The sequence below is a fragment of the Octodon degus genome, unplaced genomic scaffold (assembly GCF_000260255.1).
Source record: "Octodon degus isolate 3935 unplaced genomic scaffold, OctDeg1.0 scaffold00059, whole genome shotgun sequence".
In the NCBI taxonomy this organism is placed as follows: Eukaryota; Metazoa; Chordata; class Mammalia; order Rodentia; family Octodontidae; genus Octodon; species Octodon degus.
In genome coordinates this window covers 12669945-12685673 of record NW_004524635.1, presented here as the reverse complement: position 1 = coordinate 12685673, position 15729 = coordinate 12669945, and the positions used below count along the sequence as shown (strand labels likewise).

General features: G+C 44.4%; 1 protein-coding gene and 1 pseudogene across 4 annotated transcripts in view; both read left to right on the top strand.

The window, feature by feature from the left end:
• The window catches only part of Osbpl10 (oxysterol binding protein like 10), a 314690-nt gene that overhangs the window by 219381 nt on the left and 79580 nt on the right, over nucleotides 1-15729 (top strand). The window lies entirely within an intron of this gene.
• Nucleotides 1804-3452, top strand: LOC111817493 (annotated as a pseudogene).

The following is a 15729-nucleotide window of genomic DNA, read 5'->3' as shown; positions in this document are numbered from 1 at the left end:
GCATGTGGTGCTGGGGGACTGAACCGCAGTCCCTGATGCTTTTGCTAAGCTTGTTCTAAGTAGGTGCTTTAGACCACTGAGCCATCTCTCCAGCCCTCATCAGCAATTTTTGCTGGAACTTTTTCCAGCAAGGAAAGCTGGGATCTCCATGTTGGAAAAAAAAAATCACTGGCCAGTCCCAGTCCTTATTTCCTGGGTCTGTTGAACAGAATTTGAACCAGCTGGTCACTTCATCCTCCCTGAAACTCTGGCTTCTCCTGTGTGCAGGGTGCCACACGGTCCTGATTTGCTACCCACTCACAGGTCACTCATTCTTTTTAATCTTTGCTGGTTCAGTCTTGTAATCTCCAATCTCTCAAATGTTAGTTTTTCTCACCATTGTTTTTCCTCCTAGTATTGGGGATTGAGCCCAGGGCCTTCAGCTGAGCTCTATTCCCAATTCTTTTTATTTTGAGACAGAGTCTCACTAAGTGTCCCAGCCTGGGCTAGCATGTGGTCCTCCTGCCTCAGCTTCCAGAGTTGTGACTTTAAATGTAGACTACAGTGACTGCACACTTGTATGTCCAACTGCCTTGTGACAATGGCGTGGGAGTATTCAATTGTTATTTCAAAGTAACCACAGTCATGTGTACAAAACCAATTTTTTAAACCATTTATTTTAAAGCATGAAAAATAATAAAAACATTAGAAACAATACAGAATTTTACTAAGCAACATGATAGGAATTAAACAAGAGTTTTATATTGCATATTGCTGTCTTCAAATTAATTGTTCATATTACCAGAACATTCATATTACCAATGTTCATGCAACATTGGTCAAAAAAATTAAAAAGAAGAAAAATTAACTGCTTCTTTCAATAGAGCAGTAGAAATCAGCAATACAGTTATGCAACCTGGGGCCAGGGAGATGGCTCAGTGGAATAAGTGCTTCCCTGGCAAGCGCAAGGGCCTGAGTTCAACCCCTGGTTCCACAAAAAAAAAAAAAAAAAAAAAAAGCAGCAACCTATCCTATATATATATTTCCCTCCCTTCTTTCTTTTTCCCCTTCCTTTATCCTAGTTGTTCCTTCCCTTTGAGCAGTTTCTTTTCCTTTCACAGTATCTTTTGGATTTCATTTGTTCTTTCAGGTTCTTACACTAGGGAGATAATACATGATTATACATGTGGGTCTGATTAGTTCACTTAGGAGTATGGTCTCTAGTTGCATCCACTTACCTATAAAAGCCTTGAGTTTATCTTCTTTATAGCTGAGTAATACTCCATTGCATAAAAATACCCTTTTTTATCCTTCCTCAGTTTTTGGGCATTTGCGTTGTTTCCAGGATTTAGCTGTGACAGATTGTGCTGCCATAAACATGGGTGCACATGTGTCACTGTGGTATGAGGTTCAATACTGAAGCTTTGAGCTTCTGGCCATATGTCTTTCATCTCTACAAGCAAGCAACAAAAACTATCTCTGGTATTAAGAAGTAGGACTCTGTCCTTTCATACTACAGACCATGAGGCCTTTTTGAACTTTTATTCCATTTGTCCTTTTATTCCTTATCAGAATTTTAAGACTTTCGATTCAAGCATAGGCAGCCAGAGACCCCCACAGAGAAAGCCTACTGATTATCTGCTACCAGTGCTGGCCTGGCATCAACTTCTCATGAGTATTGTTTGCTGAAACACAACAGCACACTATTTACAATTCTGACACGTGTAGCTTTCAACCTAGAGTTCTCAGGGTGATAAATGAAAACAAGAGACAAGAATAAAAATGTCACAGGACTGTCCTGCTGCAACACTGTATATGATTACCATGGCTGTAGGAGTTGTGCCTCCCAGTGAACAACCGTACTTCACATTGGTGAATAACAGTGAGTCTGCTGCAAACATGAAAGGGTCACTGACACTATCCTGGCAATGGCACGCCCATCCTCCGAGCTCCTCCAGAAGTACCACATCATCAACCAGTTCCTCAGTCACGGCATAAAAACAATCATCAACCTGCAGCAACCTGGCGAACATGCTAGCTGTGGAAACTCTCTGGAACAAGAAAGTGGCTTCACGTACCTTCCTGGAGCATTCATGGAGGCTGACACCTTCCGAGCAATGGAATTACACACGTGCGGAACCAATCCCAGCCTCGGGACAGCCCAGCATGCCCAGCTGGCACAGCGGAGGATTGAACCTGGGTTCTTGCACTTGCCTAAGCATGCACTTAGTCTGCTGAGGTGTTCTAAGAGCATATTATTTAGTGTTTGCAACAAGAATGACTGTTGATCAAGCAATTTATATTTATGTGGGAAAAGCAACCTAATTCCCTATGAACCACAGGGCAGCAGCTCTGTGTGTGGGAATTTACTAGGTTTCTGACTCCTCTCCACAATATCTCCTCTTGTTGGGACCCAAAAGCACATGCTGTCACCTTAGCCCAATACTTAATTCGCCAGCATCATCTACTTCATAGTTATGAGGCATGAATTCTAAAATATGTGCCAAAAATCACTCACCTACTTTGCAGATTGCAACTGCACTTGGCTGCAAATAGGCCATTAGTGTTAAAGGATGGATTAGAAGGGTCTGGACTCTGCTGAAATTGAAAAGACTGTCTGAGATGACCACAATGGGCCTGGATAAAGAGTTACTGAGGTACCACAGTGATGTAGCTGACCCATTTAATTCTACTGCAGTGGCAACAGTGTTTGAGAATCAAAATGTGATTCTTTCCAACAGTCAAGTTTGACCCTCTTTGGATGAAGCAGAGTGTTGAGTGCCTTCAGTGCCTGACTTGTTTAAAGAGGTGGCTCAGCTACAGTAACTCAGACTTGAAGAGAGCAGACGCTCACCTTGAACAAGGGAAGACTCCATGGACAATATCTTCCCAGGACTTACTGGGCCACAGTGTCCAGCAGCAGAAGCCCAGCAGCCACTGTTTCATCTCACTGTCTCAGCGCTGGATCTCAGTAAGGAAATGTTGGTTCACAGTATGTTTTCTTTCTGGAACCAGTCTAAGTATGGTGACTTGGAAGTACACAAAGGTGAATCATCGTTTTGTCAAAAGAGGGACATGGCAAAGGAAATACAATGGAGTCGAACCTTCTCTGTGGGTGTTTTAGGTTTCACACAACCCCGTGGAACCCATAACACCCACCTTAACAAATGTCTCTAAGAACTCAGTTCTCTCTCACTAGCAAGTGGCCCACTTTCAGTGTGAACCTCATGGTGTCTAGAACCCAGACTCTGTCAACGAAGAGGGCCGGACTTACTGCAGCCCTCTGGACTGTGACTCCAGTCAAAGGCACAGGTGTCTTTGTCCAGGACAGCAAAGATCTGTCTGAAGCATTGCCTTGCACCGATTTGTAGTCTGAACTAAGTATAGAAGCAAGGAGAATTCTGGTAGCCAAAACACTGGCAAACTTGAATGAGTTTGTAGAAAAGGAAGAAGTGAAAAAGAAGGTAAAAATGTGGCAGGTATTTTAATTTCTATTTATTATATCTAAGCAGGAAATAGTTATGTCAGAGCAAAAATACATGTTTTCAAACTTGTTTGTTATAGAAATGTAAAGATGTATTTATATTATACTTTTAAAGTTGAGGTTTCTCATCTGTGATGTGAATTTGATGTTACAGAAAGAAATGATTCAGCCAAAGAAAAAAAAAAGACTTTCTTAGGGCCTCTTCCTTTAAAATATAATCAGAATCTGCTGTCTGTGACCACCTCCACGGCTGCTAGTCCACACCACCCAGCGTCTTGCCTCCAACCTTACTTATGATTGATGATTCCTTAAAAAATCAAAATAATTTTCTTTTTTCAAAACTTTCCAAGCCTGGAATGGCTAATCCCACATCTGGAGCCTAAAAAGTACAAAATAAGCCTGGGACATTTTATAGTAGGAGGAAACAGAAAGTGCTCAAAGGTCTGTGGAGGTGTATTGAGAAGATGACGTGCTATTTTAACATTCTCTTCGATGCAGGACTTCTCTCTGTGGTGCTCAGCACTGCTGACGCAGTGCTCTCTGCCCTGGGCAGGCTTTCTCCCCTGGAAGGGTGGCTCTGGGGGATAGGATTTTTACTGCTTTACTCCTCTGCTGAGGCTGTTATCTGTTTAACCCTGCTGAGGCTGAAGATTCATTCTCCATGTTTTTCCCTTAGAAAAAACTTTAAAATATGATGCCTCCGTGAGCTGTGAAGAAAACGACAACACTTAAAGGCAGCAGAATGGAACTCATAGTGGACACCATTTAGCAACTCAAATGATAGTTTGTGCTGTGAAATCCAATAAGATCTGTTGGATAATAGCTGCCCAGAGAATGATTCACTTTAAGAAAAGCAGGGAGTAGGGGGTGTTTTATTCTACATCCAAATCAATACCTTTAAAGCTTTGGGGGCATGTCTGGGAGTATATTTTCTGAACTTAAAAACTGCAGTGGCAGAGATTGTTGTAATTTACTATTCATCACACTTTTAAAATAATTGAATCAGGTTATGCTGCCTGTTTTGAAGTAGAGAAAATGGTGAATAAGTGTCTTTTTTTCTCTCAGTAATCAGAGAGGCCTGTAATTATGGGGAAAGAGAATAGGACTGTATAGTTTTAGGTAAACGCATGTGCATGGTTGCACGCATGTGTATACGCAGCATTCCATAGTGTGCTTTTGAGATTTGAGTTACTTTGAGCTTGGTAGCGCTAGGCTTTCAAAATACTCCAATAACTTAATACTACATGGTTGATCTTTATTATTCACAGAATATCATTACATTCACAGATGTTCTATGTTGGCAAATTCATCTACTCCTAGTTATTTATTTGTGACCCCCAGAACCAATGCTTTGGGTGCCTTGTTGGTCATTCATAACAGCACAGAGCTGAGGAAACTTCAACTGGTCACATGCCTGTTTCAGCAGAGGCAGAGCAAGGCGTCACCTGCCATCTTACCTCAGTTGCATACAAACCAGTGTCCTTTTGGTGGTCTGCTTAGGGCATGCTTTTTTACGTGTTTGTGCACTGTGCTGATGGGTTTGCCATTCCAGATGGCAGCCAGGTGGAGCGCTGAGTGCTGTCTCTCTGGTATTAGTAAGTACAAAGGCTGTGACATTTGGTTCAGGTGAAATGCCTGTGTTAGATACGCTTGCTAAGGCATGAGTTATGGAGCCATTGGCTGTGAGCTCAGTGCTGATCACTCGCAAAAGGAAGAAGAAACTGGTCAGTCTTTGTGTGAGGGCCCTCTACAAATTAGTAAAGTAATATTTAGTGGGTGTGGTGGTGCATGCCAGGGATCTAAGCACTTGGGAGGCAGAGGCAGGAGAATCACTGTGAGTTCAAGGCCAACCTCCTGAACTACTCAGCAAGACCTTGTCCACATTTTTTTTTTTAAAGTAGTATGTATAGGACATATAAGTCTATGAAACAATAGAAAACAGGCACTATGGATTTATGAGATCAAGGCTGATTTTTTAAAAGCATAGTAGATGGCATTGTTGTGGGGTTGCAAATCAAAAACTTCTTTTGGTCATGACACCCAAAGTCAGAAAAATGTTTAATCCTTGGTTGCATGGAAGGTGTTTAATTTGTAGGTGAGGAAGGTTGTGAAGATAGGAAACTGAGGATGAATTTTAAAAATAAAGTTTATCCTCATTCATATAGTTGGTATTAGCAAATTTGCCTACTTGCTGACATGTATTTAGACCTTAAAAATTGATATTCATGGTGGGAGTTAATTACAAGGGAGGCATTTGCAAAGACACGCAAGTTCTTGCCGGATACACATATTCTCCAGGGAGGCCACGGAGGGTGCTGCCCTGAGTTGTTTGCACTTCATGCTGAGATGCCCAGAGGATGCATGTGCAGGACACTAGGTCCTGTTGGGCCATAAGCTCTGGCTCTGGGGCCCTGGAGAGGTTGAATTCCTGCTCCGGGCTCTGTTGATAAGGTGGTCTCTGACCACATGTGGGCCTAATCATTTACAGAGATTTCAGTCCATAATCAGCTGGCCCCAAGGCAGGGTGGCACATGGCAGAGGAGCAACAGTTCATGGTGGCACAAGACAGCAAAAGCAATGAAAGTGGAGGAGGGAGCAATCCTTTTTCCATCTCTTATAGCATATGCAGGCTACCTGCCCTAGGACAGGTGTAGCACTCATGCCCTTAATCTCAACCTTGTGGGCCTTGAGGGGACAGACACCCAGACATAAACCACAACAGAGAGTGATATGGGAAGGAAGAGTAGACTTTTTTCTTCAATATAGACCTGAATATTAGCCTCTTAGGGTAGGAATGGCCTCTCTCTTCATCTGCCGGTTCTTTGCCGGACATTGCTGGGCCTACCATTTTATCTATTTATTGATTGGTCATTGACCACAAATCCCTTTGAAACTGTAATGAAGGTTAAGGTTTGTTTTCTCAGGAGGAAAATGGTTCTAGGGCCTGTACTTTTTGTGTATATTCCCAGACTGCTTGAAAGCCCCATTAAGACACCTGTTAGGAGTTCTAGATTTTGGAATCTTCTTCCTAAATGACTCCATAGGCATTTATTTTATTTTATTTTTGCATTTAAAATGAGCTAAAATTAGGTTTCTTTTCTCTTGTCTTGGAATCAGGTACATGGTTATGTTGGTCTGGTTTTCTTCTGCAGAAGAATTACTGAAAGCATGCAGTCAAGGCTGAGTGAAGGGGTTCCTTAAGCGTGAAAATGTTGGGAGGCGCTAGTCTCTTCATCTTCCCTTTGCCCTTTCCAGAATCCTGCTGGTCTCTATGGACAGTCCTCACACTATAACACAGCAGTATAATTTTGTATTAGCCTTTGTATATGCATGTCTTGGCCTCTCTTTTCCTTCCTAGAACTTTACAGAACTATGTCTTAAAGGCTTCTTTCTTGCTTTCTGTAGGACTTGACACCAATAGGTCGGCAGTTTATTTTGTCATGGCTGCCATTTTCTCAGTAAAAGTGTCTGGCAGAGGTGTCCATCCTTTGGTCAGTAGGGGGCAGCAGTAGCGTGAGTAAAGATGGCCCTTACTCCAGATTGAGCCAGGCTCCTCAGAGCTACAGAGCCCTTAAGGGAAAAATCTACTTAATGCAAATGCTGAGAGAATTTTCCTTAAAAATAAAGGCAGCTTTATTAAAGTCTAGCATATATTTCAGTTTGAAGAAATAATGTTTTTTAACAAGAAGGATTGCTTTTTTAGGGCTTGTAGAGTATTGGAGAGGAGTAAGTACTAAGGTATACAGTTGGCAACAAAGAAGGGAGCCAATAAGCATTTCCTTATGCTGATTATTACCTTTTATTGCTACTAAATATACGTGAAAATAAAGTTAACTTATCCCTGGAGTGAAATATGTATTGTGTGGAAAGAATTATAGCATGCATTTATTTTGCAGTTGGGAAACATGAGAAAATATCTGGAAGAATAGTTAATATTGCACATGTTCTAAAAGTTTAAGGATGGTGAAGTAACAGTATACAGATAAGTCTAAAGGGAAATTATTTCTAAGTATTTTCTGAATTGAAAGGGAAATGCATTTTCCTTCTATAAGTTCCCAGATTAGCTCAAATTAGGAAGTTGCCACTTACACAAGAACAAATCTAAAGATGGAATCACAGACCTGGAGCCTAAAGAGTGGGCTCAGTGGTTCATTGGCGATTTGAGTGGCATCACCAGGCACTGGCCAGGCATGGAGAAAGCAGGACAGGAGCCTGCCCTCTTCACCTCAGGGTCTTACAGGGGGAAGTTAAGAGCTTCGAGGTCCCTGGCCGTGGTGACTTCAGACCTGGGAAATGAGGGCTTCCGGCAGAGCTGAGAAAGGGAATAGAATCTTCCTAGGACCTCGATCATGAGGAATAAGAAGGAAAAGATTGCTAGGCAGTTGTACTTGAGAAAATGAAGAGGTGTGAAGTTATCAAAGTGTGTTCATGAGAAGACACGCTAGCAAGCTGCTTTTTGTGAGAATTCACTCTGTTCTGCTTTCCAAGCCCTGTCTTTTTAAGTGCTGGCCCAGATATTTGTGTCTCTGATTTGATGATAGTCATGGAAAAAAATTACTCTCTCGAAAAAGAACTATTTTAATCTCCACTACATGAGGAAAACTCAAGAGCTCTTGAGAGAGAATTACCTCACGTGTAGCTAAATCCAGAGCTCCTTTTGGTAATTATAATTTTCACAAAGTTATTTCAAGTGTTAGGTCCATGGGCCTGGTTTGGGGGACGGAAAGATATCCCAGCTAGTTTGACTGTTTTCCAGACCCAGGAAACCACTAGAAAAAGTATAAACTGAGAGAGCAGTGTGAATTAAGCCTTTATTACTTCCACTCCTCTGTAACCTGGGCCTTTATGGGATTTTCATTATGAGGTTGCACTACAAGTGAAAGAAAGAGGAAGCATTTAGGGCTTGGTTACAGTAGGCTTTGTCACAGGAACTTGGGGTTAGTGTACCTCAGGGCCCTCTGACAGGAAGCTCTGTAACCCTGGAATTCATGTCAAACAACGTTCAGTTTAGGGCAGTGCCTCATTATTGAGCTGTTTCTGGTGAAAGTGTTAATGGATGTTCCAGTAACTCAAAGCTTTTCATGATGATCTGCAACTAGGTACAGCGTGTACCTGTGGTCCCAGCTGCTTGGGAGACAGAGGGAGGAGGAGCTGCAGCCCTGTTTGGGCAACACAGTGAAATCTCATATCAAAAGAAAATCTCCTAAACATTAGAATTCCATACTGGGTTAAATATGACAGTCAGAGAGAAGTGGATAAATCTTCTGTAGTGGATAGAGAAGTGGGAGATCCTGAACCAAACATGTAGCTGTGTATGCTGTGTTGTGACTCACCCCATCATGCTGACCTACTTTTTGTCTCTGTGATGAAATAGCTGAGGAAATCAAGTTAGCAGGGGAAAGATCTATTTGGGCTCAGAGTTTCAGACATTTCAGCCCAGAGTTACCTGGCTCCAAGGTAGAAACGTCCTGGTGAAGAAAGCGGATCTCCTCATGACAGCCCGAAGCCTCGTGAGAGCCAAGACGTGTGCCAGCAGGTTTTTGTGGTCAGGTTCCAGCCCCTGGGATGGTGCCCTCACATCGGGTGGGACTCTTCCATCAGTTTTCTGTGTCACAGGCCATCCATCCATGGAAATGCCCTCAGAGATAGACCAGAAAGTTCGGGGCTTTTCTGAGGTGGCTGGCTGCAGGGAATCTGATTCTAGGATTAAGGATGTGATGCTGGGATTAACAGTGTAAGGCTGAGATTAAAGGGTGCTCCATGGTGGATAAAATATAAGGGACAAGAAGGGGGCTGTCACTGTGACCTCATGCCTCACTGCCGTGCTGCCTTCTGCCGGCCCTGCTTTGCCCTGCCTGTTTCTCCTCTGGGACGCCTCTCTGCCATGGCCTCCTGGCTTGGAGCTAGCTGACCATGGACCAAAACCTCTAAGACCCCTTTCCTCCTTGAGCTTTGGCTGTTGAGTATTGTATCTCAGAAACAAGGAAATAGTAAAGCACTGTTCTAAATCAGGTGTCTGCAGGGGTGGTTGGACCCATGGCAAAGCTCAGCGCGCTCTGTTGGCCTTGCTCTGACAGATTTTTGAGCACCTCGAGGATTACATTGTAAGCAGCTGGTCTGTGGGAATTGTGTTCACTTTTTATAAAAATGGTGACTGCAGTGTCATTTACCCAATGGGGATACAATAAATATTAATTACTGGTGGCTTATCCCTTAACATAACTTTTCCTTTCTGATTAATGGAGCAGATTCCCGATGAATGCATTTGTCTCTCCAGAGTTTCATTTGCCAAGCCTCAAGTGCTGTAAAGCATTTGCCTGGAGAGGTGAGGTGCTTGTCCAATTATTTCTTTCCTCTTTCAAGCACCCTTTGGAGATGCATTTCTCCTGAATGTAGTCAGCCCTAGGGAAATTCATTTTGGCTAGAAAAGAGAACTATGTGGTCATGTTCTTGTCTGTTTGGTAGATTCTGGGTGAAAAATAGTAATTGAGCATTAAAAGAAAGTAGCAGGCACTTACTGGATAGAGCGCAGACCCAGCTGTCTGTGTTGCTGTCACCAGAAGGGGTCTGAAGAAATCCCCCAGAGAAAAGGTGGGCACCTCTCCTTGCCTCAGGTAGGTCTTTCATCCTTGTAGGAAAGCATCTTAGGACATGTCACCTGAGGCATAGATAGACAGATTTAGCATACAGAGTTAGAAGGAGAAAGTGGTGAAGCTTGAGCTGAAGCAGGTGCAGCTCTGATGGAGAAAATCAGGCTCCTCGACAAAGGGGAGAAACAGCTTTTAAGGACTAGCTTAGGCTGGTGAGGTTCAGGTTTTGCAAGACGGCTGGGGGAGAAATCCTTATCACTCATGAGGTCCTCAGGAGATGATTACTTCTGCTTGGGACAGTCATGGTTTGTGGAGGTTTTGCTGGAATCCAAAGTGCTGTTTAAAACAGTGGCTAGAGACCTTGGAGTGCTTATTGATGGTTGAATGGCCCTGATGTCTTCAGCCTTAAAGGGAGACAGGATAGGTTACGAAACTTAGCTACTCAACCTTATATTGCCAGCTTTTAAGGTGACCATGTGTAGAACTGAGCAAGAATCTGATCCAAGGTTTTAAGAATGTAGAGGAGACAGGTACAAAATGAAGGGCCATCTTTCTTCTGTTTTAGTTACTTGTTGGACATCTATAACGCCAAGTGATGACTTTTTCTTTTCTTAAGCAGAAACAGCTTTTAAGTTCTTGATTTTGAGGACTGACAGGTGAAGGGCATGTCAGCTGGTTTGTCCTGTCCCTGTAGTAGTCTCTGTCTCACTACAAATGGAAGTTAGAGTGTAGCTGGCATTTTTTTTTAAAGGGTTCTTAGACACAACCTACTCTCCCTGAAATGAGATTAAATATCTAGAAGTTTAGCTTCCTTTAGATTAAACTAAGCATACGTGTGGGATGGGAGTGAACAGAGGTAAAGGGGTCTCAAGTGTGAATCATGCAAGGTGGTGCTTACCTGGAATTGCAGCACTTAGGAGGCCGAGGCAGGAAGAGTCCAAGTGTGAGCCCAGCTGGAGGAGCAGCTTAGTAACTTGGCAAGACTGTGTCAAAATGGAAAAAAGCAACTGGGGATCTGGCTCAGTGTGAAAGCCCTGATTCAACCCCCAATAGGAGGGTGGGGCACTAGCCTAGAGCCTTTGCTGGAAAGGGGCAGTAGATTAATTAGGAGACTTCATGTGTGAGCCAGTAAAACAGCCTTTGAAGTTTTACTTTTACCTGGTGTGTGCTTAACAGTTTCTGAGTAGAGAACAGAGAGAAACTCACAACTACCGCCCATATCCACTTTTTGCTTAGAATTATGTTTCCTTCCCCTGTACTTGTCCCCAGGCAGAGTTTATGCTCACTGTGCTTAGCCTCAGCTTGGGCTGAGTCGGCTTGGGATTTCTTCCAGGTACAAGGCCAAAGGTGAAGGTGCACGGCTCAGGCTGTGTGAGCATTGGGCCCTGCTCCCTGTGGCCTCCTGGGGATGAGGCAGGGACAGAGGAGTTTGCATCCAGGTACTGTCTGCACTTCGTGGCATACAGTCAGCATAGATTCTCCCTCTGCCCCAGCGTTGGGTACAATGAGAATGATAATCTTCAGACCTGCCTGCGGCCAGGAGTGAGCTGGGAGGAGTGGAGATGGGGACCAGGAGAGCACTTTGGTAACCTGGAAAGCTCTCCCTTTCCTAGCTGTGAGGTGGCCCCGCTTTTGTCCAATGGCTTGGCTCTTTCCTGTGTGGCTTTTGTACTGGAGTAAGAAAGAGAGTGAAGGGCTGGGGAGATGGCTCAGAAGACTAAGCACTTGCTTGGCAAGCGCAAGGGTCTGAGTTCAATCCCCAGTTCCGCAAAAAGAGAGAGGGGGGGGGGGGGGGAGGGAAGGGAGAGGCCATGGGAGAAGCACAGAGCTGCTCTCTGCTGGATTCCTAGGCTAACAGTGGAGCAAAGCCCCGAACCAGCGCTCTAAGAGGTTTGGCAAAGCTGGGGGAAAACATGGTGGGCTTTGGGACCGTCCTACCTAGTTCGACCTGAAGTGTTTTCAGAACTTGTGGGGACATCAGGAAGTGTCCTCCCCTGCTCTTGTCCTGGGAAAATTTCAGGAGAGAAGTTTGGTTTCTTCAAGTGCTTTGTGCATTGCCTGCCTCTCCCCCTAGCAGCCTCCTCTCTTTCCTTGGATGTTGACTTTGCCTTCCTGTCTGGGTGCCACCCACCCCCATCTACCTTGCCTTTTTATCCATTCAAAGCAAAGCACGCTCTGGCTCCCATTAACTTTATTTGCTTGTATTTTCTTTACTGGATATGAAAACTTCTTACGCTGTCTTTACCCCATGTTATAGAAGTACATTAACAATGAAATACTCCAGTGTTTGTTTTTTTCCTTTTTTTCCCTATGAAACTGGTTAAGCAAAAATGTATTAGCAAGTGATAAGAAAGCAGCTCCCACTTGACTGAGGACACAGATGAGCGGAGGAGCTTTTGCACTGGGGAGCTGCCAGTATTTATCAAGTATCCTAAATAGTGACCCTCCTTAAGTGTAGCAAAGAATTTTTAGAAGTTAATTTTAAGAAAAGTGTTGAAAATTCGTGCTAAGCTTTAGCTACAGAAGAGTTTGTCAAATTGTAAATAATATAGAGAAAAAGGGTAGATATCATTGTAATGTCCAAAAGTAGGAAACTGGGAAATAAATTAGGGCATATTTATGTGCTGGAATGATCTTCACCATTTTAAAGGCCTAGTATTATGGAAACTTATTGATATAATATATAGCAAAAGGTTATATGCATGGCATTATGCTATGCAGAAAGTGACAGTGCATATATATTAATAGTAGGTATACATACATACAGGTACAGCAATGCCAGGAGTGGTGGCACACACCAATAAACCAGCACTTTAGAAGGCTGACGCAGGAGGGTCTCAGGTGGAGGCTCAGCCTAGCAACTTAGTAACTCAATAAGGTCCCATTTCAAGATAAAGTACTATTTTTTAAAAAGAAAAAATTTTGTTACTGGGGAGATGGCTCAGTAGAATAAGCATTTGAAGAGCCTGAGTTCAATCCCTGGTTCTGCAAAAAAAAAAAAAAAAGTGGCAGATTAAAGCACCTGCTTAGGGGTTCGATCCCTGATGTGCTGTGCCAGCCCCACACCTGGGGCCTGTCAAAATGGCAATTGAGACTGGGCATGGTGGTGTGTGCCTGTAACTCCAGCTCTTGGGAGGCTGAAAACAGGAGGATCACATCAGTCTGGTCTGTGTAGTGAGCCCTGTAGACTCTGTACTAAATACATTTAAAAAGAAAAGATTGTGATATAGCTCAGTGTGAAGGCTCTGGGTTCAACCTGGAGTCCCACACACATGTGCGCACACACATATACACAAAGAAAAGAAAAACATGGTGGCATGGGCTTGGCTTCAGCCTTGAATGCCATCCTGCTCTGAAACAGAAGGATGCATGTGGGGAAGGCAGGTGGGGGAAGGTGTCTGGGAAAAGCATCGGCAGTGTACAGCTAGAGTGAGGCGTGCTATGCAGGTTTAATGTATGCCCTCCGCACCGGGGAGATTCCAGTGACAGCCCTTCCTCGTCCTGTTGCCGGAAGGACCTCAGCCGTACAGAAAGAAATTTCCTTCATAGCTGTAAGTTTTCCTTACCAGAAGGAAACGTCTGTTTTCAGCGTTTTGCCTAGATCTTTAGTTTCTAGAATAACCCACAATAATCCTTACACCACAGAGGGTGGTCATGGGGTGGCACAGTGTAGTCTCCTGCCATCGCATTTTGGGGTGGCAGAGTTTGGGTCTTCTCTAGCGTATTCTATTGCACAATTCCAGAAACATGCTTTCTGCCTCACTTTTTCTTTCTGCAAAAAGTACAGGATGAAGAAGGAATAAAGATGGCATTGAAGGAACTTTTGTTCTAAAATCAGGGTCGAGGCTGGGGTGCGGCTCGTGGTAGAGCACTTGCCGAGCATGTGTGAGCCCTGAGTTTGAACCCCAGCTTCACAGAAATACAAAGCCAGGGTCTGCTTTGCCTGGACAGCAGTGCAAGGCAGTTGTTCAAATGAGAGCGTGGCGTGGTGTGGAAAGGTGGCGGTGGAAAGGTGGCTGCTGGGGTGCAGCTGAGGTTGCTAGCGCTGTGCTAATGAAGTTGTGAAGCTGGGGTCTCCGAGGCCACAGAGCTTTGTCGTTTGTTGATTTGGAGTGTGAAGTCAAGTTCTCAGCAGGGCTGCTACCCCTGAGGGTCATGAGAGGAGGATGTGCTCCAGGCCTCTCCTTGGTTTACTGTTGGTCCCCTCTTCCAGTGTCTTCCTCCGCCCTCTAGAATTTCCCCTTGCAGGGGCCCTGTCCACGCTGAAACAAGCCCTACCTCCATTAAACTGATGATTATGCTGTGAGTGGGGAAGGCACTGTTCAACAATGTGTTTTTCCTGGGTTTTAAAAACATTGTTAGGGGCCGGGGAGAGGGCTCAGTAGAATAAGCGCTTGCCTGGCAAGCACAAGGGCCTGAGTTCAATCCCCAGTTTTGCCAAAAAAATAAAAAAATTATAAGTCCACACAGGGAACCGTGCCTAGCTGTTTGGGAGTCTGAGGCAGAAATGTCACTTGAACCTAGAAATTCGAGGCCAGTCTGGCAACACAGGGAGACCCTGTCTATGAAAAAATGAGATAAAATGTAATGAAGAAATTTTGAGAGATTAGTATAGGAAATGTCAGACACACAAACCTTGGAGGAGATGACTTTGAATCTTCACGTCCCCACGAGCAGCCTCAGCTTCCCCAAGAGCCGGCCTCATCCCATCCTTGTTCTCTTACTCCCCACGGGCTGCTGTGCTCTAAGGTAAGCCCAGGCAGCAGATGGGGCACATTTGAAAGTGATGAAAGTCTGGGGGATGATGTATAGAGGGGTGCCTGCCTAAGGCCAAAAGTAGATGCATTTGTGTGGGTGCAGGGGAGAGGAATCGCACTGTACGCGGTGCCACAGTGCTTGGCTCTAGGAAGTGAAAAAGGTAATTTTGCTTACTTCTTTATAACTGTTCTTGCTGATGGAATAAGCCATCTTTCGGGTAATCAGAAAACAAAACATCTGGTTTCCAGGTAGTGTGAAAGGGGGACCCTGGGGGCAGTGGAAAGGACAGAACTGTCCTACAGTTGTTTCCCAGGGCAGGAGATTGTACTTTGCTTCTAGAATATATGAAAGAAATAAAGAGGGAGACCGAGGATCTTGCGGCCAGTCCCGCCTCACCCTGCAAGTGGAGCCGCCCACCCAGGCTCTGTGAGGCTTGCTGCCTGCAGGAAGGAGCTGGTCCTGACAGACCCCCAGATGAGTATGTTTGTGAAGGCTGCACTTGCCCAGAACTTGGGCCTCATGGTGTTTGCCTCTTGTGCCCTGTTAACATTCGCATTTCAGTGTGGAGCTGTTAGCTGGGATGATGAGAAAACAGTTGCAGAAAAGTGGAAGGTGAAGAAAGGAAAAGAGTCAGTTTTTAAGAAATGTAAAGGTGCATCCCCCTTTAGAAGGTATGTGCGTGTTTGCGTGTGTGTGTGTGCACGTGCGTGCGTGTGTGCAGTTCAGAACATCGCATTTGGGCCCCGCTGTCTGCCCTGATGCTGTGGTTTGGTTTACACCAACACTGAGACTTCTTGGTTTACACCAACACTGAGACTTCTTGGTGGTGCTCAGCACACACATGATTAAACTTCAGGGACTGGAGCAGACAGACTTCAGAGGTCCTGCAGTTCTGGGGTGTCCTTCCAGCCACTCTTT